Source organism: Phyllobates terribilis, unplaced genomic scaffold (genome assembly GCF_046119375.1).
Source record: "Phyllobates terribilis strain yellow unplaced genomic scaffold, ASM4611937v1 Scaffold_170__1_contigs__length_4071412, whole genome shotgun sequence".
In the NCBI taxonomy this organism is placed as follows: domain Eukaryota; kingdom Metazoa; phylum Chordata; class Amphibia; order Anura; family Dendrobatidae; genus Phyllobates; species Phyllobates terribilis.
In genome coordinates this window covers 215,302-242,489 of record NW_027362930.1, presented here as the reverse complement: position 1 = coordinate 242,489, position 27,188 = coordinate 215,302, and the positions used below count along the sequence as shown (strand labels likewise).

The 27,188-nt window shown below is 43.9% G+C and overlaps 6 non-coding genes and 5 pseudogenes across 6 annotated transcripts; all 11 read left to right on the top strand.

Annotated features, from left to right (window-relative positions):
* The first annotated feature begins 878 nt into the window (after positions 1-878).
* On the top strand, positions 879-1,069 carry LOC141212141 (U2 spliceosomal RNA). Its single transcript, XR_012281959.1, has one exon. It is a non-coding gene; the product is annotated as a U2 spliceosomal RNA (small nuclear RNA).
* A 1,115-nt stretch (positions 1,070-2,184) lies between these two features.
* On the top strand, positions 2,185-2,375 carry LOC141212130 (U2 spliceosomal RNA). The gene has a single exon (XR_012281948.1). It is a non-coding gene; the product is annotated as a U2 spliceosomal RNA (small nuclear RNA).
* Positions 2,376-3,490: 1,115 nt separating this feature from the next.
* LOC141211430 (U2 spliceosomal RNA) lies at positions 3,491-3,681 on the top strand. Its single transcript, XR_012281405.1, has one exon. It is a non-coding gene; the product is annotated as a U2 spliceosomal RNA (small nuclear RNA).
* Positions 3,682-4,793: 1,112 nt separating this feature from the next.
* Positions 4,794-4,984, top strand: LOC141212119 (U2 spliceosomal RNA). The gene has a single exon (XR_012281937.1). It is a non-coding gene; the product is annotated as a U2 spliceosomal RNA (small nuclear RNA).
* A 1,115-nt stretch (positions 4,985-6,099) lies between these two features.
* LOC141212108 (U2 spliceosomal RNA) lies at positions 6,100-6,290 on the top strand. The gene has a single exon (XR_012281925.1). It is a non-coding gene; the product is annotated as a U2 spliceosomal RNA (small nuclear RNA).
* Positions 6,291-7,405: 1,115 nt separating this feature from the next.
* On the top strand, positions 7,406-7,596 carry LOC141211442 (U2 spliceosomal RNA). The gene has a single exon (XR_012281417.1). It is a non-coding gene; the product is annotated as a U2 spliceosomal RNA (small nuclear RNA).
* A 6,801-nt stretch (positions 7,597-14,397) lies between these two features.
* LOC141211686 (U2 spliceosomal RNA) lies at positions 14,398-14,570 on the top strand (annotated as a pseudogene).
* Positions 14,571-20,806: 6,236 nt separating this feature from the next.
* Positions 20,807-20,982, top strand: LOC141211633 (U2 spliceosomal RNA; annotated as a pseudogene).
* Positions 20,983-22,097: 1,115 nt separating this feature from the next.
* Positions 22,098-22,189, top strand: LOC141211845 (U2 spliceosomal RNA; annotated as a pseudogene).
* A 776-nt stretch (positions 22,190-22,965) lies between these two features.
* Positions 22,966-23,178, top strand: LOC141211783 (U2 spliceosomal RNA; annotated as a pseudogene).
* Positions 23,179-24,293: 1,115 nt separating this feature from the next.
* Positions 24,294-24,469, top strand: LOC141211742 (U2 spliceosomal RNA; annotated as a pseudogene).
* The last annotated feature ends 2,719 nt before the right edge of the window (positions 24,470-27,188 follow it).

Here is a 27,188-nt window from a genome sequence, read left to right as displayed (position 1 = left end):
CTTCCTTTTGGATAAACAGACATATTAGGCAAGCATTTTGGAGCTTTCACCTAAATAACTACAGGTGGTGAGATAAGCTGCACAATATAATTGACCTTTCAGTATATTGTTGCACACACACCATCTATTTAGCAAATGCCCTTGTTATCAACAGCAGCCTTTTAAACTCACCTGAGCTAACAGGTATGTGCGCTGGTTACTCTGCTGCACTTAAAATTTCTTTTTTGGTTTAGTACAATGCCTTTTCTGAAACGTTGTCTCCTTCTGCTGGAACACTGACTTCTTTCATTTAATGCCTGCAGACTATAAAAGAGAACCCAACCCAAAAAGTTTGGTTGATTAGTCTGTGGCATTCTGTTAAACTGTTGCTTATGGCGGTCTCTGTGAGCTTCTCAGCGACATTCAGCCGGCCAGGTATCCTGCCTGCAGTAGATGGAATGTGGCAATGGAACGCTGGCTGCGCGTGTCATAATAGGCTCTGAGCCTTTATATACCTGTGCACAGCAGCAGCCACCTTCAGTCTGCTGCTGGACAGCCAGCAGCAGCAGCAGCAGGAGAGGTATGTAATCAGGAGCCCTCCTGCTAAGGGTAGACAGCTGCTCGTTCCACCCCACCCCCCACCTTAATTGGTTCTCCTCCCTTCCAACGGTGTTGAGGCGGGTGGGAACAGCAGGGGGTGAAGGTGCTGTGTTTAAAGAGGTGGAGTTATGCAGATCTAAAACGCGTGGATTGCAGCAGCAGCAAGCCGAAAAGTGCAGGCATGTAAGGGATCTAGAGGTTGACAACATGTCTTCTTAACGGGAGTCCAGGAGCTCATCTCCACAAATGGACTTTTCAGGATCCTTGGGTGGCTCCGTAGTTTGAAACCAATTCTGGTTATCGCTTCTCGGCCTTTTGGCTAAGATCAAGTGTAGTATCTGTTCTTATCAGTTTAATATCTGATACGTCCCCTATCTGGGGACCATATATTAAATGGATTTTTAGAACAGGGAGATGGAAAAAGAGCTTGCTCTGTCCACTCCACGCATTGACCTGGTATTGCAGTATCTCCAGGACCGGTGCACCCCTTCTTTAATGCAGTTTCTAAAATCAGAAAGAATTGAATTCAATGTTTTTTGCTCATTTTGCTTGTTTGTCGGATTTTGGGATGGACTCTTTGGCTTTGCTTTTCTTCTCCTCATTGGATTTTTCATGTTCAAAGTTGCAGAAGCCAGATTACAAGCTCATTTTGGTTCAACTTCAGCAACTGTGCATTGCATTGCCATGTAATGTGATGCAATGCTATCTTTCTAGCTCTCCCTTTTTACTTCCTTTTGGATAAACAGACATATTAGGCAAGCATTTTGGAGCTTTCACCTAAATAACTACAGGTGGTGAGATAAGCTGCACAATATAATTGACCTTTCAGTATATTGTTGCACACACACCATCTATTTAGCAAATGCCCTTGTTATCAACAGCAGCCTTTTAAACTCACCTGAGCTAACAGGTATGTGCGCTGGTTACTCTGCTGCGCTTAAAATTTCTTTTTTGGTTTGCTACAATGCCTTTTCTGAAACGTTGTCTCCTTCTGCTGGAACACTGACTTCTTTCATTTAATGCCTGCAGACTATAAAAGAGAACCCAACCCAAAAAGTTTGGTTGATTAGTCTGTGGCATTCTGTTAAACTGTTGCTTATGGCGGTCTCTGTGAGCTTCTCAGCGACATTCAGCCAGCCAGGTATCCTGCCTGCAGTAGATGGAATGTGGCAATGGAACGCTGGCTGCGCGTGTCATAATAGGCTCTGAGCCTTTATATACCTGTGCACAGCAGCAGCCACCTTCAGTCTGCTGCTGGACAGCCAGCAGCAGCAGCAGCAGGAGAGGTATGTAATCAGGAGCCCTCCTGCTAAGGGTAGACAGCTGCTCGTTCCACCCCACCCCCCGCCTTAATTGGTTCTCCTCCCTTCCAACGGTGTTGAGGCGGGTGGGAACAGCAGGGGGTGAAGGTGCTGTGTTTAAAGAGGTGGAGTTATGCAGATCTAAAACGCGTGGATTGCAGCAGCAGCAAGCCGAAAAGTGCAGGCATGTAAGGGATCTAGAGGTTGACAACATGTCTTCTTAACGGGAGTCCAGGAGCTCATCTCCACAAATGGACTTTTCAGGATCCTTGGGTGGCTCCGTAGTTTGAAACCAATTCTGGTTATCGCTTCTCGGCCTTTTGGCTAAGATCAAGTGTAGTATCTGTTCTTATCAGTTTAATATCTGATACGTCCCCTATCTGGGGACCATATATTAAATGGATTTTTAGAACAGGGAGATGGAAAAAGAGCTTGCTCTGTCCACTCCACGCATTGACCTGGTATTGCAGTATCTCCAGGACCGGTGCACCCCTTCTTTAATGCAGTTTCTAAAATCAGAAAGAATTGAATTCAATGTTTTTTGTTCATTTTGCTTGTTTGTCGGATTTTGGGATGGACTCTTTGGCTTTGCTTTTCTTCTCCTCATTGGATTTTTCATGTTCAAAGTTGCAGAAGCCAGATTACAAGCTCATTTTGGTTCAACTTCAGCAACTGTGCATTGCATTGCCATGTAATGTGATGCAATGCTATCTTTCTAGCTCTCCCTTTTTACTTCCTTTTGGATAAACAGACATATTAGGCAAGCATTTTGGAGCTTTCACCTAAATAACTACAGGTGGTGAGATAAGCTGCACAATATAATTGACCTTTCAGTATATTGTTGCACACACACCATCTATTTAGCAAATGCCCTTGTTATCAACAGCAGCCTTTTAAACTCACCTGAGCTAACAGGTATGTGCGCTGGTTACTCTGCTGCGCTTAAAATTTCTTTTTTGGTTTGCTACAATGCCTTTTCTGAAACGTTGTCTCCTTCTGCTGGAACACTGACTTCTTTCATTTAATGCCTGCAGACTATAAAAGAGAACCCAACCCAAAAAGTTTGGTTGATTAGTCTGTGGCATTCTGTTAAACTGTTGCTTATGGCGGTCTCTGTGAGCTTCTCAGCGACATTCAGCCAGCCAGGTATCCTGCCTGCAGTAGATGGAATGTGGCAATGGAACGCTGGCTGCGCGTGTCATAATAGGCTCTGAGCCTTTATATACCTGTGCACAGCAGCAGCCACCTTCAGTCTGCTGCTGGACAGCCAGCAGCAGCAGCAGCAGGAGAGGTATGTAATCAGGAGCCCTCCTGCTAAGGGTAGACAGCTGCTCGTTCCACCCCACCCCCCGCCTTAATTGGTTCTCCTCCCTTCCAACGGTGTTGAGGCGGGTGGGAACAGCAGGGGGTGAAGGTGCTGTGTTTAAAGAGGTGGAGTTATGCAGATCTAAAACGCGTGGATTGCAGCAGCAGCAAGCCGAAAAGTGCAGGCATGTAAGGGATCTAGAGGTTGACAACATGTCTTCTTAACGGGAGTCCAGGAGCTCATCTCCACAAATGGACTTTTCAGGATCCTTGGGTGGCTCCGTAGTTTGAAACCAATTCTGGTTATTGCTTCTCGGCCTTTTGGCTAAGATCAAGTGTAGTATCTGTTCTTATCAGTTTAATATCTGATACGTCCCCTATCTGGGGACCATATATTAAATGGATTTTTAGAACAGGGAGATGGAAAAAGAGCTTGCTCTGTCCACTCCACGCATTGACCTGGTATTGCAGTATCTCCAGGACCGGTGCACCCCTTCTTTAATGCAGTTTCTAAAATCAGAAAGAATTGAATTCAATGTTTTTTGTTCATTTTGCTTGTTTGTCGGATTTTGGGATGGACTCTTTGGCTTTGCTTTTCTTCTCCTCATTGGATTTTTCATGTTCAAAGTTGCAGAAGCCAGATTACAAGCTCATTTTGGTTCAACTTCAGCAACTGTGCATTGCATTGCCATGTAATGTGATGCAATGCTATCTTTCTAGCTCTCCCTTTTTACTTCCTTTTGGATAAACAGACATATTAGGCAAGCATTTTGGAGCTTTCACCTAAATAACTACAGGTGGTGAGATAAGCTGCACAATATAATTGACCTTTCAGTATATTGTTGCACACACACCATCTATTTAGCAAATGCCCTTGTTATCAACAGCAGCCTTTTAAACTCACCTGAGCTAACAGGTATGTGCGCTGGTTACTCTGCTGCGCTTAAAATTTCTTTTTTGGTTTGCTACAATGCCTTTTCTGAAACGTTGTCTCCTTCTGCTGGAACACTGACTTCTTTCATTTAATGCCTGCAGACTATAAAAGAGAACCCAACCCAAAAAGTTTGGTTGATTAGTCTGTGGCATTCTGTTAAACTGTTGCTTATGGCGGTCTCTGTGAGCTTCTCAGCGACATTCAGCCAGCCAGGTATCCTGCCTGCAGTAGATGGAATGTGGCAATGGAACGCTGGCTGCGCGTGTCATAATAGGCTCTGAGCCTTTATATACCTGTGCACAGCAGCAGCCACCTTCAGTCTGCTGCTGGACAGCCAGCAGCAGCAGCAGGAGAGGTATGTAATCAGGAGCCCTCCTGCTAAGGGTAGACAGCTGCTCGTTCCACCCCACCCCCCGCCTTAATTGGTTCTCCTCCCTTCCAACGGTGTTGAGGCGGGTGGGAACAGCAGGGGGTGAAGGTGCTGTGTTTAAAGAGGTGGAGTTATGCAGATCTAAAACGCGTGGATTGCAGCAGCAGCAAGCCGAAAAGTGCAGGCATGTAAGGGATCTAGAGGTTGACAACATGTCTTCTTAACGGGAGTCCAGGAGCTCATCTCCACAAATGGACTTTTCAGGATCCTTGGGTGGCTCCGTAGTTTGAAACCAATTCTGGTTATCGCTTCTCGGCCTTTTGGCTAAGATCAAGTGTAGTATCTGTTCTTATCAGTTTAATATCTGATACGTCCCCTATCTGGGGACCATATATTAAATGGATTTTTAGAACAGGGAGATGGAAAAAGAGCTTGCTCTGTCCACTCCACGCATTGACCTGGTATTGCAGTATCTCCAGGACCGGTGCACCCCTTCTTTAATGCAGTTTCTAAAATCAGAAAGAATTGAATTCAATGTTTTTTGTTCATTTTGCTTGTTTGTCGGATTTTGGGATGGACTCTTTGGCTTTGCTTTTCTTCTCCTCATTGGATTTTTCATGTTCAAAGTTGCAGAAGCCAGATTACAAGCTCATTTTGGTTCAACTTCAGCAACTGTGCATTGCATTGCCATGTAATGTGATGCAATGCTATCTTTCTAGCTCTCCCTTTTTACTTCCTTTTGGATAAACAGACATATTAGGCAAGCATTTTGGAGCTTTCACCTAAATAACTACAGGTGGTGAGATAAGCTGCACAATATAATTGACCTTTCAGTATATTGTTGCACACACACCATCTATTTAGCAAATGCCCTTGTTATCAACAGCAGCCTTTTAAACTCACCTGAGCTAACAGGTATGTGCGCTGGTTACTCTGCTGCGCTTAAAATTTCTTTTTTGGTTTGCTACAATGCCTTTTCTGAAACGTTGTCTCCTTCTGCTGGAACACTGACTTCTTTCATTTAATGCCTGCAGACTATAAAAGAGAACCCAACCCAAAAAGTTTGGTTGATTAGTCTGTGGCATTCTGTTAAACTGTTGCTTATGGCGGTCTCTGTGAGCTTCTCAGCGACATTCAGCCAGCCAGGTATCCTGCCTGCAGTAGATGGAATGTGGCAATGGAACGCTGGCTGCGCGTGTCATAATAGGCTCTGAGCCTTTATATACCTGTGCACAGCAGCAGCCACCTTCAGTCTGCTGCTGGACAGCCAGCAGCAGCAGCAGCAGGAGAGGTATGTAATCAGGAGCCCTCCTGCTAAGGGTAGACAGCTGCTCGTTCCACCCCACCCCCCGCCTTAATTGGTTCTCCTCCCTTCCAACGGTGTTGAGGCGGGTGGGAACAGCAGGGGGTGAAGGTGCTGTGTTTAAAGAGGTGGAGTTATGCAGATCTAAAACGCGTGGATTGCAGCAGCAGCAAGCCGAAAAGTGCAGGCATGTAAGGGATCTAGAGGTTGACAACATGTCTTCTTAACGGGAGTCCAGGAGCTCATCTCCACAAATGGACTTTTCAGGATCCTTGGGTGGCTCCGTAGTTTGAAACCAATTCTGGTTATCGCTTCTCGGCCTTTTGGCTAAGATCAAGTGTAGTATCTGTTCTTATCAGTTTAATATCTGATACGTCCCCTATCTGGGGACCATATATTAAATGGATTTTTAGAACAGGGAGATGGAAAAAGAGCTTGCTCTGTCCACTCCACGCATTGACCTGGTATTGCAGTATCTCCAGGACCGGTGCACCCCTTCTTTAATGCAGTTTCTAAAATCAGAAAGAATTGAATTCAATGTTTTTTGTTCATTTTGCTTGTTTGTCGGATTTTGGGATGGACTCTTTGGCTTTGCTTTTCTTCTCCTCATTGGATTTTTCATGTTCAAAGTTGCAGAAGCCAGATTACAAGCTCATTTTGGTTCAACTTCAGCAACTGTGCATTGCATTGCCATGTAATGTGATGCAATGCTATCTTTCTAGCTCTCCCTTTTTACTTCCTTTTGGATAAACAGACATATTAGGCAAGCATTTTGGAGCTTTCACCTAAATAACTACAGGTGGTGAGATAAGCTGCACAATATAATTGACCTTTCAGTATATTGTTGCACACACACCATCTATTTAGCAAATGCCCTTGTTATCAACAGCAGCCTTTTAAACTCACCTGAGCTAACAGGTATGTGCGCTGGTTACTCTGCTGCGCTTAAAATTTCTTTTTTGGTTTGCTACAATGCCTTTTCTGAAACGTTGTCTCCTTCTGCTGGAACACTGACTTCTTTCATTTAATGCCTGCAGACTATAAAAGAGAACCCAACCCAAAAAGTTTGGTTGATTAGTCTGTGGCATTCTGTTAAACTGTTGCTTATGGCGGTCTCTGTGAGCTTCTCAGCGACATTCAGCCAGCCAGGTATCCTGCCTGCAGTAGATGGAATGTGGCAATGGAACGCTGGCTGCGCGTGTCATAATAGGCTCTGAGCCTTTATATACCTGTGCACAGCAGCAGCCACCTTCAGTCTGCTGCTGGACAGCCAGCAGCAGCAGCAGCAGGAGAGGTATGTAATCAGGAGCCCTCCTGCTAAGGGTAGACAGCTGCTCGTTCCACCCCACCCCCCGCCTTAATTGGTTCTCCTCCCTTCCAACGGTGTTGAGGCGGGTGGGAACAGCAGGGGGTGAAGGTGCTGTGTTTAAAGAGGTGGAGTTATGCAGATCTAAAACGCGTGGATTGCAGCAGCAGCAAGCCGAAAAGTGCAGGCATGTAAGGGATCTAGAGGTTGACAACATGTCTTCTTAACGGGAGTCCAGGAGCTCATCTCCACAAATGGACTTTTCAGGATCCTTGGGTGGCTCCGTAGTTTGAAACCAATTCTGGTTATCGCTTCTCGGCCTTTTGGCTAAGATCAAGTGTAGTATCTGTTCTTATCAGTTTAATATCTGATACGTCCCCTATCTGGGGACCATATATTAAATGGATTTTTAGAACAGGGAGATGGAAAAAGAGCTTGCTCTGTCCACTCCACGCATTGACCTGGTATTGCAGTATATCCAGGACCGGTGCACCCCTTCTTTAATGCAGTTTCTAAAATCAGAAAGAATTGAATTCAATGTTTTTTGTTCATTTTGCTTGTTTGTCGGATTTTGGGATGGACTCTTTGGCTTTGCTTTTCTTCTCCTCATTGGATTTTTCATGTTCAAAGTTGCAGAAGCCAGATTACAAGCTCATTTTGGTTCAACTTCAGCAACTGTGCATTGCATTGCCATGTAATGTGATGCAATGCTATCTTTCTAGCTCTCCCTTTTTACTTCCTTTTGGATAAACAGACATATTAGGCAAGCATTTTGGAGCTTTCACCTAAATAACTACAGGTGGTGAGATAAGCTGCACAATATAATTGACCTTTCAGTATATTGTTGCACACACACCATCTATTTAGCAAATGCCCTTGTTATCAACAGCAGCCTTTTAAACTCACCTGAGCTAACAGGTATGTGCGCTGGTTACTCTGCTGCGCTTAAAATTTCTTTTTTGGTTTGCTACAATGCCTTTTCTGAAACGTTGTCTCCTTCTGCTGGAACACTGACTTCTTTCATTTATTGCCTGCAGACTATAAAAGAGAACCCAACCCAAAAAGTTTGGTTGATTAGTCTGTGGCATTCTGTTAAACTGTTGCTTATGGCGGTCTCTGTGAGCTTCTCAGCGACATTCAGCCAGCCAGGTATCCTGCCTGCAGTAGATGGAATGTGGCAATGGAACGCTGGCTGCGCGTGTCATAATAGGCTCTGAGCCTTTATATACCTGTGCACAGCAGCAGCCACCTTCAGTCTGCTGCTGGACAGCCAGCAGCAGCAGCAGCAGGAGAGGTATGTAATCAGGAGCCCTCCTGGTAAGGGTAAACAGCTGCTCGTTCCACCCCACCCCCCGCCTTAATTGGTTCTCCTCCCTTCCAACGGTGTTGAGGCGGGTGGGAACAGCAGGGGGTGAAGGTGCTGTGTTTAAAGAGGTGGAGTTATGCAGATCTAAAACGCGTGGATTGCAGCAGCAGCAAGCCGAAAAGTGCAGGCATGTAAGGGATCTAGAGGTTGACAACATGTCTTCTTAACGGGAGTCCAGGAGCTCATCTCCACAAATGGACTTTTCAGGATCCTTGGGTGGCTCCGTAGTTTGAAACCAATTCTGGTTATCGCTTCTCGGCCTTTTGGCTGAGATCAGGTGCAGTGATCTAACGGTTGCTGCCTTGGTCTTGGCTGAGAGGTGCCCGGGGTACCCGGCTCCTTGGCCTGGGGGGATCGTCTCACCTTTTGGTGGGACTTCACCCCCCTGCTGCTATTAGGGAGCTGGCTTAGTCCCCGGGCAACAAGTTGCGATCCCCAGGCGAAAGGCCGAGCCCGTGGTGACGGTAAGCCTTTGCCACTTTGGTGAGATGCCTTGTTCATTTCAATTTTCCACTGGCTCCGGCCAGATCAGGAACTCGGTGCGTATCGAGGTTCCAGCAAACCACGTCGGATATGACAACCCCCGTGAGTTCTATGTACAGATTTTGAGAGATCTGTTGAACGTGAAAGATCATGATGTTTACTGCCTGCAGGAGAAGGGGCAGAGTACATATATTCTCACGTTCTCGACCAAGGTTGCCTGCCAGCACTTTTACGAATGCGTTAAGGGCCACCGTAACAGCAAGCTGTTGGACGGAGTGATTTTTACGGGTCTCTATGGCGGAGTTGACGTTCCCCTTGTGGTATACATGTTTAACCCCCATGTGTCCACAGATGATATTGAGCTTTTTCTGAGCAGATATTGTACATCTGTCAGATTTACGGGGAACGTCAAAGGTCGGAGTGGTTTCTGGAATGGGAAACGACGCTTTATGGTACGCTTCAGACTTGACCCTGGGGGTGTAGAAGGCCTTATGCACCCCCCCTCCACAGTGGTGCTGGGAAGAGACCATGGCTACCTCTTCTATGATGGACAACCATTCAGGTGTCGTAGGTGTGGTGACCTTGGTCACATACAGAGCGATTGTAAGAACGAGCGGATGAGTCAGTGCCACAACTGTGGACAATGGGGTCATGCCTCAAAGGACTGTAAGAACAGTAAGACCTGCAGTGGGTGCGGAATGTCTACTCACCTGTTCAGTAATTGTCCGATGCGGACAAGGTCTCGTGGTGGCTCTCGGGCGCCTGCGGCTAGTTCCGCAGGAGTTCCTGCTGATGCCAGCAGGGTCAGCCCGGGTGACCCCAGAAAAAGCTTTGTGGACATTACTAAAGGTCAAAAACAGTCTGACTCAGTCGATGCTCTGTCGGTACCTTTGCGGAAAAACCCGGCCTCTGTAGCCGAGGTCACGCCTTTGCCTACTCCTGCAGGGGTCCAGGTTTCACCTGGTGGGGAGATGGCACCTTCTCAGAGCGGAAATGAGAGGGAACCAAAAAAGAGGCGAAAATCTGGAGCTGTTGGTACGAATCCAGATGTCCATCCAGATACCCCTGCTGATGCCAGCACAGATGTTGGACCAGATGTCTGCCCTGATGCCAGTCCAGACGGATGCCCTGATGCCAATCCAGACGGATGCCCTGATGCCAATCCAGATGGATGTCCTGATGCCAACCCAGATGGATGCCCTGATGCCAGTCCAGATGGATGTCCTGATGCCAGTCCAGATGGATGTCCTGGAACCATTCCTGATGGATGTCCTGTTGCCTGCCTGGATGATAGAGGTCGTGCAGTGGTTGGTGAACCTGTTGCTGGTCCTGATGGTCATCCTGCTCCGGAGATGATGTCCCTTGGTGCTCCTGGAGGGTCTGCGGGTATTCCACCTGCTGCAGTGCCTGGTGAGGATCGGGTGGATTCGGAGGATCGGATGGATCTCAGCGCCAGTGGTAAGAGAAGTCGTGAAGAGGCGCAGGAGGAGCATAACCTGCCTCAGATGTCCCGTAAAGTCTTTCTATCTAGTGCTGCAAAAATTCTCAGCCCAGAGGGGACTAACTTAATTGAGGATTTCACGGACTCAGATGAAACGGACAGTTTACGAACTGTGTCATCCCTTCCTTCACCTTCTCTGTCACAAATTATTGATTCAGATTCAGAGTATAATGAATCAATAAAAAACACCTAACATGGCAGAAATCCGTGTTGCCTCACTAAATGTGAGAAGCCTAAAGAGCCCTGTTAGACGGGCTGCTTTGTTTGCTTGGTTAATGACTCTGAACTTTGACATTTTTTTCCTGCAAGAATGCGGTATTGATCACGATTTGTCATACCCCAACTTAAAAATGGACTGGTCAGCAGGACCCTCTATTTGGTCAGGGTCCAATGAAAATAAAGCTGCCGGGGTTGGGATTTTATTCAAATGTCAAAATGTTAATGTTTTATCCATCACTGAAATAGTTCCAGGTCGTGCCTTATCAACTCATGTTATTTTAAATGGTTTTACCTGTCGTCTTATTAATGTTTATGCATCCCCAGAGAAAAATGAGCGTGCTTCCCTTTTTAATGTCATCCCTTTGTTTTTATCAGGTCCGTCCCCTGTGATAGTGGGAGGGGATTTTAACTGTGTCATGTTGGGGGAGGGGAGGAGTGGAGGTGATACTAATGGAAGAACAGACAAAACATCCAGTCTGTTAAAACATTTGACAACGGACCTCAAATTATTAGATGCTTGGAGAAAGTCCTACCCTACTGACCCTGGGCATACATGGAGGGGTAGAGGGATGTCATCTCGTATTGATTTTATTTTTTCCTCTTCTGATGTTTTTAAACCTAGGAATGCTGGTCTAATAGAAAATATTTTTTCTGATCATGTATTACTATACAATGTATTGCAAACTCCACAGGAAGCAAAAGTTGGAAAAGGTATGTGGAAATTGAATGTGCTCTTATTAGAAGACGAACTGGTAAGGGCGGAGTTTTATGCAAAGTATGAGAGTTGGAGAAGACGGAAACACCCAAATCAGAGTATGTTGGGGTGGTGGGAGTGTGTTAAAACCCGTATTAAAGAATTTTTTATTAAAATTGGTAAAAGGAAGGCACGTGAAAAAAGGAAATGTTTTAAAGATTTTAATGTCAGGATGCAAACTCTCCTTAAGCTTAAGGGGTGGGGAGTACCTGGTGTGGATGATGAGATTGCCAAGATCCAGACAGAAATCCAAAAATTCCTGGAACAAAAGGGTAAAGAAATTATATTTAATACCCGTGTGAAATATTTGGAAGAGGGTGAGACCTGCTCAAGGTTTTTCTTTAAAAAAATGAGTGACAAAAAACAAGTGATTACTGAGCTAGAAGGACAATCTTCCACTGAGGGCATTTTAGAGCATACTGCTAATTTTTATAGAGATCTTTTTAGTATTAAAAATGTTGATGAACCTGCTTTTACAGAGAATCTTAATGTTTTATCCCAGTTTTTAAATAAAGATGACCAGATTTTTTTAGCTAAAGAACTTTTACCCAGTGAAATTGAAGAGACCCTTAAGAGTTTTAATAAAGGTAAGGCTCCTGGATCAGATGGCCTTCCTATTGAATTTTATCTTTGCTTTTGGGATCTAATTAAGGAGGATTTTATACAAGTAGTTTGTGAAGCCTCTAAGGCTGATTTATTACCATATTCATGGCGTAAAAGTATGATTACATTAATTTTTAAGAAAGGTGATAAATCAAAGTTGGAGAATTGGAGGCCTATTTCACTATTAAATACAGACTACAAGATTTTAGCTAAAGTTGTTGCTGGTCGTCTTAAAGCAGTTATTAAAAATGTAATTCATCCAGATCAGGTGTGTGGTGTCCCCGGGAGATCAATCTGGGAGCATCTAAACCTAATTCGTGATCTTATCTGGTTTCAAAAAGATAGAAAACAGCCACTAGCTATTTTATCTTTGGATTTTATGAAAGCGTTTGATAGGGTCTCCCACTTTTATCTTTTTAAAGTTATGGGAAAGATGGGGTTCCCTGATTCTTTTATTCAGAAAATTGCGCTTTTATACAAACAGTCATCTGCCCGGATTTTAGTCAATGGTTTTTTAACTAGAGAGGTGGAGCTTCTTTCCGGTGTTAAACAAGGTTGCCCCATGTCCCCACTTTTATTTGTCTGCTCCATTGAGCCACTGTTGTGCCTGCTGCGTCGGGACAAGGTGGTTAGGGGCATTTTTATTCCGGGTGGGGGTGGACAACAAGTTAAAGCCATTGGATATATGGATGACATATCTGTATATGGCACTAGCTCAGCATCTATTAACAGAGCAATTCTAATTACTGAAATTTTTAGTGCTGGGTCTGGGTTTAAGTTGAATATAAATAAATGTGACTGTATGATTATGGGTCAATGGGAGTCAGATCCGCCTAGGGTTCCCACACAAACAGTAGGAATCAAGATCCTGGGTGTCTTGTTTAATCCTGCTAATGATGGTATTGAAAACTGGGATTTGGTTTTGAATAAATTAAATCAGAAGATCTCTTTATGGCAAACTCGAAAACTAACAATGGAGGGCAAGATTCTTGTAATTAAAATGGTTTTGCTTCCTATCATTTTGTATGCCGCTATGGTTTTTCCCCCTAATTCTCTGTATCTTAAAAGACTTATGAAGCCCATGTTTTATTTTCTGTGGGGATCCAAAATGGAGAAATTGAGGAGGGAGGTGGTATGTAAAAGCAAGAAAAATGGGGGTAAAGGGTTCCCTGATTTAAAATTGTTTTTATTTATCAAGTTTTTTGTATTTTGTTGCAAAAGCTTGAATAATGTTGGGGCTTTCTCTTGTTTTCTTAGATATACAACTGGGTTTCTTTTCCGAAAGTTGAACTTCAGTATGACTGTTAATTGTCCTTTTCTCTTATCTCCCCCTAAGCATTACAAGATCTTGGAGAAGGTCATTTCAGAATATGATCTGACCCAAGTTGATCGTCAGCTTTTATTTGATCAACGTAAGTTAACAGTTATTTGTAAGGGACATGAGGAGATGGAGGATGTGTCTAATTTTTCCATCTCCAGGTGCCGCCTGGTGTGGAACAACGTGGCCTGTCCTGCACTTAGCAACTCACAAAAGGATTTAGCTTGGCAGGTTGTTCACCAATGTCTCCCTACGAGAGCTTTTCAGCATCATAGGGGGCTGGTGGCTAGTGCTAGATGTCCCAGAGAAAGATGCGCCCCAAACGAGTCAGTGTTTCATTTACTGTGGGATTGCCCCTACGCACAAGAGCTATGGCAGACGGTGGGCACCCTCCTAAAATGGATATGTGGTATACAAACCCTTAATTGTGACATTATAATATATGGGATAATTAAATGCCCAACCATGAAACAAGCACGAGTCGCATGGCTTATAATAAACTGTTTAAAAGAAGCTTTATGGAAAGTGCGCAATATATTATTGTTTAAACGTGAATTTATTCCTGTCAAAGATTGTATTGGGCTTGCTCTTTGTGAAATGTTTACATACTACCTGAGAGATTGTAAAAAGATGGGAATCAATGAAGCAAAAAAGCTATGGTGTTTGCAAATTTGGAATATGTATTTATTTATGTAAATTATATGCAAAACTGTGTTTTATGCTTTTTATGCTTTTAAGTGCATTTTAATTCTGACTCTGTATTAGTTTTATGTCATATTTTATTCCAGTATTTGTGATTTGTTTCAAATATTGTATCGGATATGTTCTTTGTGAAAAGTTTTCATACTACCTGATTGTAAAAAGATAAAGTTAAAAAGCTATGGTGTTTGCATTTGACATATGTATTTATTTATGCAAATTATATGCAAAACTGTGTTTTATGCTTTTTATGCTTTTATGCGCTTTTTAAATCTGACCTTGTATTTGTTTTATGTCATATTTTATTCAAGTCTTTGTGATTTGTTTGTAATTTATGATGTATGTCTGATTTAAATAAAGCTTGTTTGAAAACGGATCTGTTCTTATCAGTTTAATATCTGATACGTCCCCTATCTGGGGACCATATATTAAATGGATTTTTAGAACAGGGAGATGGAAAAAGAGCTTGCTCTGTCCACTCCACGCATTGACCTGGTATTGCAGTATCTCCAGGACCGGTGCACCCCTTCTTTAATGCAGTTTCTAAAATCAGAAAGAATTGAATTCAATGTTTTTTGTTCATTTTGCTTGTTTGTCGGATTTTGGGATGGACTCTTTGGCTTTGCTTTTCTTCTCCTCATTGGATTTTTCATGTTCAAAGTTGCAGAAGCCAGATTACAAGCTCATTTTGGTTCAACTTCAGCAACTGTGCATTGCATTGCCATGTAATGTGATGCAATGCTATCTTTCTAGCTCTCCCTTTTTACTTCCTTTTGGATAAACAGACATATTAGGCAAGCATTTTGGAGCTTTCACCTAAATAACTACAGGTGGTGAGATAAGCTACACAATATAATTGACCTTTCAGTATATTGTTGCACACACACCATCTATTTAGCAAATGCCCTTGTTATCAACAGCAGCCTTTTAAACTCACCTGAGCTAACAGGTATGTGCGCTGGTTACTCTGCTGCGCTTAAAATTTCTTTTTTGGTTTGCTACAATGCCTTTTCTGAAACGTTGTCTCCTTCTGCTGGAACACTGACTTCTTTCATTTAATGCCTGCAGACTATAAAAGAGAACCCAACCCAAAAAGTTTGGTTGATTAGTCTGTGGCATTCTGTTAAACTGTTGCTTATGGCGGTCTCTGTGAGCTTCTCAGCGACATTCAGCCAGCCAGGTATCCTGCCTGCAGTAGATGGAATGTGGCAATGGAACGCTGGCTGCGCGTGTCATAATAGGCTCTGAGCCTTTATATACCTGTGCACAGCAGCAGCCACCTTCAGTCTGCTGCTGGACAGCCAGCAGCAGCAGCAGCAGGAGAGGTATGTAATCAGGAGCCCTCCTGCTAAGGGTAGACAGCTGCTCGTTCCACCCCACCCCCCGCCTTAATTGGTTCTCCTCCCTTCCAACGGTGTTGAGGCGGGTGGGAACAGCAGGGGGTGAAGGTGCTGTGTTTAAAGAGGTGGAGTTATGCAGATCTAAAACGCGTGGATTGCAGCAGCAGCAAGCCGAAAAGTGCAGGCATGTAAGGGATCTAGAGGTTGACAACATGTCTTCTTAACGGGAGTCCAGGAGCTCATCTCCACAAATGGACTTTTCAGGATCCTTGGGTGGCTCCGTAGTTTGAAACCAATTCTGGTTATCGCTTCTCGGCCTTTTGGCTAAGATACCACATCTTGCCAGAAGGATTCTAAGCCAATCGTGCCCTTGGCCTTGAGGCATCGGCGGTGTAAAAGCCGTCTTAAGCCTCATGCTGCTTTAGGGGGCAGATACGCAAAGAAACCAAGAAGGCGATCGACCCTATCTACCTTTTGAAGATGGCATCAGCAGTAGCGGCCGCAGTGCGCTATGCCAGAGCTGGTGACCTTCGCATCAAGAACTCTTTCAAGATCGAAGTGGACGATGCATCCAAGGAGAAGTTGACCTTGAAGTTTTTCGTGAGGAGAGTGCTGCTGGAGATCCTAGGAGTAAAGAGGGAAGACATCCTGGCCCTTCAAGATCGCCCCGGTTCCTTCACTTTGACTCTGGAGTCGGAGTATGCGTGCCAGAACCTCTTCCGCCAGATTCACCTGCACCTTTCAGATGAGGATCTTAAAGGACTCACCTTTGTCATCCTTTACTCCGGTGGAGAGAAGCCGCTCGTGGTTCAGATGAGCAACCCTCATGTTCCCTTAGTTAATATTATTTGCTTTCTTCAAAACTATTTCCCAGAACTGCGGTATTCCCACAAGGTCATGAATGAGGAAAACCTCTGGACGGGAAAGCATAAATTTTTTGTTAAATTTTGTGAAGATCCAAATGGCATTGGTGGTCAGCGTCATCCTCCGTCAAGTTTCCTGATCGGTAGGGAGCGGGGGCGCCTCTTCTACCCGGACATGCCCCTCTTCTGCCGGAAATGCATGTGTTTCGGTCACACTTATGAGAACTGCAAGGAGGAGGTGGCAATCTGTAAGAAGTGCTACAAGCATGGACATGCCACAATGGACTGTACCAATGAGATGGTGTGCAACATCTGCCGGGTCCCAGGTCACTCCTTCCGGGAGTGTCCTTTGAAGAAAAAGGCGGAAACCTATGCTGAAACGCTGGCAAAGCAACCTGCCCGTGTGCCTCCATCTGCTCCCGGGGGGCAGAGGCAACCCTCTGCTGTTCCTGCTCCTGCGGGTGCGTCTACAGCGCGGGGGCAGTCTTCTAGCTCTCCAGTACCTGCTCCACAGACCAAGCCTGCTAGTACATCAGGTGGTACGTCTGCACCTGCTGCACAGAGGAAGCCAACCAACCCTCCTGCTCCTGCTGCTAAGGGGGGTCCCACCGGTGCTCCTGTATCTACTGTGCGAACACAACCCCCTGTAGGCGGGTCCACAAGCACTTCAGTGCCTGCTGCACAGGGAAAACCTGCCAGTTCTCCTATTCCTGCTGCGCATAAGCCCACGTCTATGCAGAAACCTCCAGCTGAGAAACCTGTCCGTCCTGAGAGGAGGGAAGCTTCATCTAAGGACTGGGCTGCTGATTCTGATCCGGGTGATATGGTGGTGGAGGGGAGTCCCTCTGCTGAAATCGGGACATTTAGCTCGGAGGAAGAAGCAATGGAGCTGGAAACTCGTAGGAAAAGGAAAACAGATGATAGGTCTGATGAGAATGTGGCCAGGGAGACTTCCAAGAAGTGTCCATTAAAACCAAGTCTTCTGCAATACAAGCCAATGGCTCCCGCTGCCCCTCCTGAGGAGCCAAGGCCTTCAGACCCTATAAACATTTCTTTTTCGGACTCAGAAGTGCAGAGCCCGTTAACATCGGTGGGCTTTATGTCTGATTCTGACAGTAGTGTGACCTGAACTAACCTATCATGACCTCATCAATTAAAGTAGCCTCGCTCAATGTGAGGAGTATAAGGGGCTCTACAAGAAGGGCTGCTTTGTTTTCCTACCTGTCAACAGTGGACTGTGATGTCTTTTGTTTGCAAGAATGTAACATTGACTTTGATATGAATTATGCAGATTTAAGAAAAGATTGGCCTCATGGGCCCTCTATCTGGTCCGGAGATAATGAAAATCGTTCCTCTGGCATTGGAGTGCTGTTTAGGTCGTATGACTTTAAAATCAACTCTTTTGTGGACATTTCTTCTGGACGTGCTCTTTTCTTAAATATTAGTTTTAAAGGTGTGGACTTTAGACTTTTGAACATTTATGCTTCTCCGGTGAAGGAAGAGAGACATCAGTTGTTTGAAGATGTGCAATATTACCTACCTGGTTCATCGCCTCTGATGTTCTGTGGGGATTTCAATTGTGTCTTGCCTGGTGAAGGGAGAAGCGGGAGTTCCACCGTTCCTAAAAAAGACAAAACAGAGAAACAACTAAAGGATTTGTTAACTGATTTTTTTCTTAGAGACTCCTGGAAAGAGATCCGTAGTAATGATCCCGGACCGGTTATACTTGGGAGAACTCTTCTTCTAAATCTCGTATTGATTTTATTTTCATGTCCCAATATGTGAATGTCAAATCTGTTGTCTTAATCCCAAACATTTTTTCAGATCATAAGATGTTGCTATCAGAGTTAGAATTACCTGGGCTTGTCAAGGCAAGAGGAGTTTGGAGGCTAAATACAACATTGTTACAAGATCCTAAGGTAAGAACAGATTTTAAAGCGTTTTTTAATTATTTAAGAACAAAACAACAAAAATTTTTAACTCTGCTAGAATGGTGGGAATACAGCAAGATGAAGATAAAAAGTTTTTTTATCAAGGTCAGCATAGCCAATGCAAGAGAAAAGTCCGCTTGGCATAAAAGGCTTATTACTAAATTGCAGACCTGTTATCAACTAAGAGATGTGGGACTTGAAATGGACGATTTAATTGAAGCAACAAAAAAAGAAATTAAAAAGAGTATAGAGTCGAAGGGTAAGGAAATAATTTATAACTCAAAAATTGAAGTGATGGAGAAAAATGAAAAGTGCTCAAGATTTTTTTTTAAAAAAGTAGTTGCTGCTAAGGAAATGATAACAGAATTAGAGGGTGAAACTACAACTGAAGGTATGCTCAACCAAGCTCACCAGTTTTATCAGCAGCTTTTTAATGAGAAAACTATAGACCAGTCTTTTACTGAAGATGCCCTTAATTCATTAAAAAATAGTCTGAGCCGCGAAGACCAAGAATTGTTATGCACTGAAGTCACCTTGTCGGAAGTAGATGCTGCTATCAAAAGTTTTTCCTATGGGAAAACCCCTGGTTCTGACGGTTTGCCTGTTGAATTTTATCGTGAATTTTGGAATTTTTTAAAACCCGACTTGTTTTTAGTAATCAAAGAAGCTTTTAAGTGTGATATCCTGCCTATATCTTGGAGAAGTGGTCTGGTCTCCCTGATTTTTAAAAAAGGAGCCAAATCCCATCTGGCAAACTGGAGACCAATCACACTGTTGAATGTTGATTACAAGTTGATGTCCAAAATTTTAGTGAACCGTTTTAAAAAAGTTTTATCCAAAGTTATTTATGAAGACCAGGTATGTGGGGTGCCAGGAAGAGGAGTTGCGGAGCATCTCAATACCATCCGCGATGTCATATGGTACCAGCAATCCAGGAAGCAAGACTTAGCAATTTTATCGTTGGATTTTCAAAAGGCTTTTGATCGTGTCTCTCATTGTTTTTTATGGTTGGTTTTAAAAAAAATGGGCTTCCCTGAAATTTTTATCAAGCAAGTGGCACTTTTATATAAGAACTCTTTTAGTAAAATTTTAATCAATGGATTTTTGTCTAATGAAGTGTTTTTGCATTCAGGTGTGAAGCAAGGCTGCCCTTTGTCCCCAGTGCTATTTATATGTGCAATAGAGCCTCTTTTATCTATGCTACGAGAGGATAAAGTGATTAAAGGTGTCCCTATCCCTGGAGGACATGGAAGAGATGTGAAGGTAATGGGCTACATGGATGATATTACTATTTTTTGTTCATCACCTGCCGCTCTCAGGAGAGCTATAAGAACGACCAATTTTTTTTGTGAAGCCTCAGGTTTTAAGTTAAACATTGAGAAATGTGATTGTTTTGTCCGTGGCAATTGGGCGGATGTGTCCATCCCTGATCTCCCGATGCAGTCAGAGAAGATTAAAATTCTGGGCGTGATTTTTGATCGACAGAATGATGGAATGAAGAGCTGGGATGGAGTAAGGGACAAAATACAAAAGAAGATTGACTTTTGGAAATTAAGAAAATTAACAATCGAAGGTAAAGTTTTAATTATTAAGGCCCTTCTGCTTCCTGTCATGTTATATCTCAGTTATGTTTATCCCCCAAGTGACCTTACAGCGAGAAGATTACAGAGAATGCTGTTTGAATTTGTGTGGAACTCTAAGTTCGAAAAGGTGAAGAGAGAAACAATGTACAAGATGCACCACCTTGGTGGTAAGGATGTTCCCAACGTCAAACTGTTTTTATACTCCAAGTTTTTTAGCCTCTGTTTTAAATATATGTTTGCTTCAAGCCCTTGGGCACATTTTTTAAGATATGCAGCTGGCCACATTTTTAGGAGGCGAAAGTGGATATCCATTTCTTTAACAAGCCCAGTGTTGTTATCACCTCCACAACAATATGCCATCCTGGAGAAAGTTATCAGATTATATGGCCTAGATTCTTTTGAGATGGAGACATTGAAGAATGCAAGGAAGCTGCTGCAGCAATTAAAAAAGAAAGAAACTTTGACGCCCATAAGCCATTATTCATATAGCAGAGTCACTAAAATATGGAATTTAACAAATGCACCTTACCTGATGAATCAACATAAAGACTTAGCTTGGATGATTGTGCAGGAATGTTTACCGACTCGTGATTTCCAGTATAAAAGAAGACTTAGCACTATACAAACCTGCCCGAGGCATCAGTGCAATAATGATGAGACTACTATGCACCTTATTTGGAATTGTGATTTTGCACAGCAAGTGTGGAAAGACTGTGGTGAGCTTTTAAAATTTTTATCTGGTCTTAATTTTTTAAGCCATGAAGTGGTTTTATATGGGATTTTACCAAACATGACGAAAGAAAAAGAGAGAGTTTTATGGTGCACTTTGAGTTGTGTTAAAAGTGCTCTATGGAAGACCAGAAACATATTGTTGTTTAAAAGAGACTATATAGAAGTCAAGGATTGTATAAGACTGGCATTAAGTGAAATTTATATGTACTACCTAATGGATATGAAGAAGCTTGGAAAGAAAAGAGCCCTGAGTATATGGAACTATCACCTATGGAAGATGTTATTTTAAAGCTCTGAAGAAAAGATAAAGACTACGATATTTTAAATATAAACGCAAAATCTGTTCTTATCAGTTTAATATCTGATACGTCCCCTATCTGGGGACCATATATTAAATGGATTTTTAGAACAGGGAGATGGAAAAAGAGCTTGCTCTGTCCACTCCACGCATTGACCTGGTATTGCAGTATCTCCAGGACCGGTGCACCCCTTCTTTAATGCAGTTTCTAAAATCAGAAAGAATTGAATTCAATGTTTTTTGTTCATTTTGCTTGTTTGTCGGATTTTGGGATGGACTCTTTGGCTTTGCTTTTCTTCTCCTCATTGGATTTTTCATGTTCAAAGTTGCAGAAGCCAGATTACAAGCTCATTTTGGTTCAACTTCAGCAACTGTGCATTGCATTGCCATGTAATGTGATGCAATGCTATCTTTCTAGCTCTCCCTTTTTACTTCCTTTTGGATAAACAGACATATTAGGCAAGCATTTTGGAGCTTTCACCTAAATAACTACAGGTGGTGAGATAAGCTGCACAATATAATTGACCTTTCAGTATATTGTTGCACACACACCATCTATTTAGCAAATGCCCTTGTTATCAACAGCAGCCTTTTAAACTCACCTGAGCTAACAGGTATGTGCGCTGGTTACTCTGCTGCGCTTAAAATTTCTTTTTTGGTTTGCTACAATGCCTTTTCTGAAACGTTGTCTCCTTCTGCTGGAACACTGACTTCTTTCATTTAATGCCTGCAGACTATAAAAGAGAACCCAACCCAAAAAGTTTGGTTGATTAGTCTGTGGCATTCTGTTAAACTGTTGCTTATGGCGGTCTCTGTGAGCTTCTCAGCGACATTCAGCCAGCCAGGTATCCTGCCTGCAGTAGATGGAATGTGGCAATGGAACGCTGGCTGCGCGTGTCATAATAGGCTCTGAGCCTTTATATACCTGTGCACAGCAGCAGCCACCTTCAGTCTGCTGCTGGACAGCCAGCAGCAGCAGCAGCAGGAGAGGTATGTAATCAGGAGCCCTCCTGCTAAGGGTAGACAGCTGCTCGTTCCACCCCACCCCCCGCCTTAATTGGTTCTCCTCCCTTCCAACGGTGTTGAGGCGGGTGGGAACAGCAGGGGGTGAAGGTGCTGTGTTTAAAGAGGTGGAGTTATGCAGATCTAAAACGCGTGGATTGCAGCAGCAGCAAGCCGAAAAGTGCAGGCATGTAAGGGATCTAGAGGTTGACAACATGTCTTCTTAACGGGAGTCCAGGAGCTCATCTCCACAAATGGACTTTTCAGGATCCTTGGGTGGCTCCGTAGTTTGAAACCAATTCTGGTTATCGCTTCTCGGCCTTTTGGCTAAGATCAAGTGTAGTATCTTTTGAAAAGGCGGTTTTGGATGTTGGCCGCCCTAGTAGATTGATACATTATGCACACTGGGGTTTAGGCGCTTGTTAGTACGCCAGGTGGCTAATATAGTCATCTGGTGGAAAGCATGGCCCCCCAGGATCGACGCCATTGGGCCGGGGAAGATCGAAAGCCCGAAGTGTGAAGTGCCCCAGGAGTGGTGACCCTGGGGTGCCTTAACTCACTGGGATTGGTAACCCCACTTGAGTTTATGGCACATTTGCACAAGCACTTCAAATTTTCTTTCTTCGCACACACCCTTATTCCGGGCCTTCTGGCCTTAGGATGGGGAATTTTTCAATTCCCGGTCGAAGGTCCGGGCAGTATTATACTGTGAAACCTTCACTATTTATTTAATTTCTTTGTCACTGTGTGTCCACTTATTCACGTGTGTCACGTCCTACTAGGATTTTGTCGGGATGCGGTTCCCTTACGGGTTCCTCTCTTGGCAGGTCTAGGGGGGGAGTGTGTGGCCATCAGGTTCCGCTCCCCCCTGAACCCCCCTGGCTCTCCTCTTTCGGGAGGAGAGCGTTGTTGGCTCCCCTCTTCCGGGAGGGGAGCACAGTCTTTGGCTCCCAGTGCCTTGCTCGGGTGAGAACTCGGGCAGGTGCTGGGGGTAAGATTGGGTCGCCTCTGGCTTCGGCTGGAGGTGGCTTTTTGTCCCTGTTCCTCGCTGTGGCCTTTTGGCTCGGAGGGACGGGGAATGGTTTGGGGGACCCTTCTCCTTTTGGAGAGGGTTTCAAGAAGACCAGCATCCTAGTGCACTTTTTTTGTGGCACTTGTCACTTTTTTAAGCGCACTCAGGTTTTGTACACGAATTCGGGCTAAAAAAAAAAAAAAGAAAAAAAAAAAAAAAAAAATCTGTTCTTATCAGTTTAATATCTGATACGTCCCCTATCTGGGGACCATATATTAAATGGATTTTTAGAACAGGGAGATGGAAAAAGAGCTTGCTCTGTCCACTCCACGCATTGACCTGGTATTGCAGTATCTCCAGGACCGGTGCACCCCTTCTTTAATGCAGTTTCTAAAATCAGAAAGAATTGAATTCAATGTTTTTTGTTCATTTTGCTTGTTTGTCGGATTTTGGGATGGACTCTTTGGCTTTGCTTTTCTTCTCCTCATTGGATTTTTCAGGTTCAAAGTTGCAGAAGCCAGATTACAAGCTCATTTTGGTTCAACTTCAGCAACTGTGCATTGCATTGCCATGTAATGTGATGCAATGCTATCTTTCTAGCTCTCCCTTTTTACTTCCTTTTGGATAAACAGACATATTAGGCAAGCATTTTGGAGCTTTCACCTAAATAACTACAGGTGGTGAGATAAGCTGCACAATATAATTGACCTTTCAGTATATTGTTGCACACACACCATCTATTTAGCAAATGCCCTTGTTATCAACAGCAGCCTTTTAAACTCACCTGAGCTAACAGGTATGTGCGCTGGTTACTCTGCTGCGCTTAAAATTTCTTTTTTGGTTTGCTACAATGCCTTTTCTGAAACGTTGTCTCCTTCTGCTGGAACACTGACTTCTTTCATTTAATGCCTGCAGACTATAAAAGAGAACCCAACCCAAAAAGTTTGGTTGATTAGTCTGTGGCATTCTGTTAAACTGTTGCTTATGGCGGTCTCTGTGAGCTTCTCAGCGACATTCAGCCAGCCAGGTATCCTGCCTGCAGTAGATGGAATGTGGCAATGGAACGCTGGCTGCGCGTGTCATAATAGGCTCTGAGCCTTTATATACCTGTGCACAGCAGCAGCCACCTTCAGTCTGCTGCTGGACAGCCAGCAGCAGCAGCAGCAGGAGAGGTATGTAATCAGGAGCCCTCCTGCTAAGGGTAGACAGCTGCTCGTTCCACCCCACCCCCCGCCTTAATTGGTTCTCCTCCCTTCCAACGGTGTTGAGGCGGGTGGGAACAGCAGGGGGTGAAGGTGCTGTGTTTAAAGAGGTGGAGTTATGCAGATCTAAAACGCGTGGATTGCAGCAGCAGCAAGCCGAAAAGTGCAGGCATGTAAGGGATCTAGAGGTTGACAACATGTCTTCTTAACGGGAGTCCAGGAGCTCATCTCCACAAATGGACTTTTCAGGATCCTTGGGTGGCTCCGTAGTTTGAAACCAATTCTGGTTATCGCTTCTCGGCCTTTTGGCTAAGATCAAGTGTAGTATCTGTTCTTATCAGTTTAATATCTGATACGTCCCCTATCTGGGGACCATATATTAAATGATTGATGTATGATTGTTCAGAGCAAATTCGGCAAGTGGCAGAAACTCAGACCACCCCTCTTGATTGTCTGCCACAAAACAACGCAAGATCTGCTCAACATCCTGGTTTTTCCTTTCTGTCTGGCCATTAGATTCAGGATGATATCCGGACGAAAACGACAAATGAATTCCCAACCTGTCACAAAAGGCACGCCAAAAACGAGCCACGAACTGAGGACCCCTATCAGAAACAATGTCAGTAGGAACGCCATGAAGTCTGACAATTTCCTTGACAAAGGCCTTAGCGAGAGTTTTAGCGCAGGGCAGTTTGATGAAGGGAACCAAGTGACACATCTTGCTAAAACGGTCCACGACCACCCAGATGACAGTAAAACCCTCAGAGGGGGGAAGGTCAGTTATAAAGTCCATAGCCAAATGTGTCCAAGGAGCACTGGGGACCTCCAAAGGACAAAGTAACCCCGCAGCAGGAGTATGTGAGGACTTAGATCTAGCACATATAGTACATTGGCGCACCCACTTAATGACTTCCTTCTGCCATCCAGGCCACCAAAAACTGCGACCCACCAGTCTCTTGGTCTCAGAGATTCCGGGATGACCTGCCAACCGAGATTCGTGACACTCAACAAACAAATCTCTCCTAAAGGTCCCAGGCACAAACAACCTCCCATGAGGAGTGTTAGATGGGGCATTCTCCTGAGCTTTAAGAATCTCATCTTCCAAAACGGAGTCTAAAGCAGCTATCACAACACCTTCTTGTAAAATGTTTTCCTCTTTCTCAGCACCGACTATGGGAGAAAAACTGCGAGACAAGGCATCCGCCTTAACATTCTTAGTACCAGGGATGTAAGTAACGGAGAAATTAAACCGCGAGAAAAACAGTGCCCACCTAGCCTGACGGGCATTCAGGCGCTTGGCAGCATCAAGATATATCAGATTTTTATGATCCGTAAGAACCTGAACGGGAAATTCCGCACCTTCCAAGAAGTGGCGCCAGTGTTCAAATGCGAGTTTAATAGCCAATAATTCCCGATTACCAATATCGTAATTCAATTCAGTCTCCGAAAAATTTTTTTGAAAAAAAGGCACAGGGATGTAATCCATCCCCGTTATCCTGAGACAATACTGCGCCAACCCCCACAGAGGAAGCATCAACCTCAACCAAAAACGGCCTAGTAACATCAGGCTGCATAAGGATGGGAGCAGAGGTGAACCTCTCCTTGAGATACACAAAAGCTTCAATGGCCTCAGAAGACCACTGAACCGCATCAGCACCTTTCCTGGTGAGATCAGTCAGAGGTTTGACAATACTAGAAAAATTTTTTATGAATTTTCTATAGTAATTGGCGAAACCCAAAAACCTCTGTATCGATTTCAAACCAATAGGCCTAGGCCATTCCTGCACAGCCTGAACCTTAACCGGATCCATCTCAAAACCTTTGCTGGAGATAATGTAGCCCAAAAAACTAATTCTCTGTACAGCGAACTCACATTTCTCCAGCTTAGCAAAAAGCGAATTGTCCATTAATAACTGTAATACCTCACGCACGCTCCGCCAATGAGACTCCAGATCTGGCGAATAAATCAAAATGTCATCCAAATACACAACCACATTTTTACCGATCAAAGGTCTAAGGATGTCATTAATCAGATTCTGAAAAAATGCAGGAGCATTAGTAAGACCAAAAGGCATAACCAGATTCTCAAAATGACCCACAGGAGTGTTAAAAGCAGTCTTCCATTCATCACCCTCCTTCATGCGCAACAGATTGTATGCCCCCTTAAGGTCAATTTTAGAGAACCACTTGGCCCCCAATAACTGGTTAAACAGATCAGGAATCAATGGCAGTGGGTAAGGATTGCGTACCGTAATTTTGTTAATCTCACGAAAATCCAGACAAGGACGTAAACCGCCGTCCTTTTTTTTTACAAAAAAAAATCCAACCGCCACAGGAGACTTAGAGGGCCTAATGTGACCGGCGGCCAAACTTGTCTGTATGTATTCCTCCAAAGCCTTCCTCTCAGGAATAGTAAGGTTAAATAAACGACTTTTAGGAAGAATCGCTCCAGGGACAAATTCAATAGAACAATCATAGTCTCTATGGGGAGGCAAAACCTGCGATTCTTTCTCAGAAAAAACTCTCCAAAAATCCTGAATAGGAACAGGCAATTCTCCCCTATCCAAAGCTGCAATACGCCCGTTACAACACTTGTCATAACATTTATGGCTCCAGGATTTAATTTCACTGGTAGACCAATCCAGTACAGGATTGTGAAATTTTAACCAGGGCAAACCCAATATTACTGGAGAAGGCAAGTTATTCAACACTACCAAATCCAATTTCTCATGGTGAACACCATTAATAGTGAGAGGAAATTCACAGACCTTGAGAGTAATATTCTTCAAAGGGGAGCCATCCACAGAAACCACAGCAATGGGGGATGATAAAGGTTCAGGTTTTAAATTGAGTTTTTCCACGAATCCCCCATCAATTACATTCAGTGTAGACCCGCAATCAACAAACACCCGAAATTCCATTAATTTTTCCTGAGCAATCGTGGAAGCAGCTAAAAATATACCCTTGGAATTTAAACAGGCAATACGGGCGTGACTGACCATTTTTTTTTCTTTCTTCATACGAAGCTCACAGCCTTTAATCAAATGACCAGATTTTCCGCAATAGAAACACAAGCCTTCCGAAAAACGACGGTCTTTTTCTTGAGAGCGAGGTGCCACCGATCCAATCTCCATTGGTTCACCACTGTTAGTACATACATTATCATAACCAGAAACTGACATAG